Here is a 536-nt window from a genome sequence, read left to right as displayed (position 1 = left end):
TCCTCTCCATTCGAACAGGCCACGAAGGCCCAACGTACCGACCGGCCGCCGTGTCATCCGCAGCCCACAGGCGTCACTGGATGCGGATATGGAGGGGCATGTGGTCAGCACACCGCTCTCCCGGCCGTATGTCGGTTTACGAGACCGGAGCCGCTACTGCTCAATCAAGTAGCTCCTCAGTTTGCCTCACGAGGGCTGAGTGCACTCCGCTTACCAACAGCGCTCGGCAGACAGGATGGTCACCCATCCGATTGCCAACCCAGTCCAACAGCGCTTAACTTCGGTGACCTGACGGGAACCAGTGTTACCACTGCGGCAAGGCCGTTGGCACTTCCCTCTGTACAGCAATTAAATTCGTTTTCCATTACTTCATCATTACTGTTACTATGATTACCTTTTTCTGCACGTTTTTACACATACTTAACCCCTGCATCTCCTCCAACTCTGCTCTCATATTTTCATTTGGGACACTATATCTGACATTGATAATCCTTATCGTCACTCTTTTCATTTCATCGTCATCTTCTTGTACTTTA

General features: G+C 51.1%; 1 pseudogene; it reads right to left on the bottom strand.

Annotated features, from left to right (window-relative positions):
* Nucleotides 1-211: 211 nt before the first annotated feature.
* LOC126185754 (5S ribosomal RNA) lies at nucleotides 212-329 on the bottom strand (annotated as a pseudogene).
* Nucleotides 330-536: the final 207 nt, after the last annotated feature.

This window comes from Schistocerca cancellata, chromosome 4, assembly GCF_023864275.1.
Source record: "Schistocerca cancellata isolate TAMUIC-IGC-003103 chromosome 4, iqSchCanc2.1, whole genome shotgun sequence".
Classification (NCBI taxonomy): Eukaryota; Metazoa; Arthropoda; class Insecta; order Orthoptera; family Acrididae; genus Schistocerca; species Schistocerca cancellata.
This window is presented reverse-complemented; position numbering and strand designations above follow the sequence as displayed.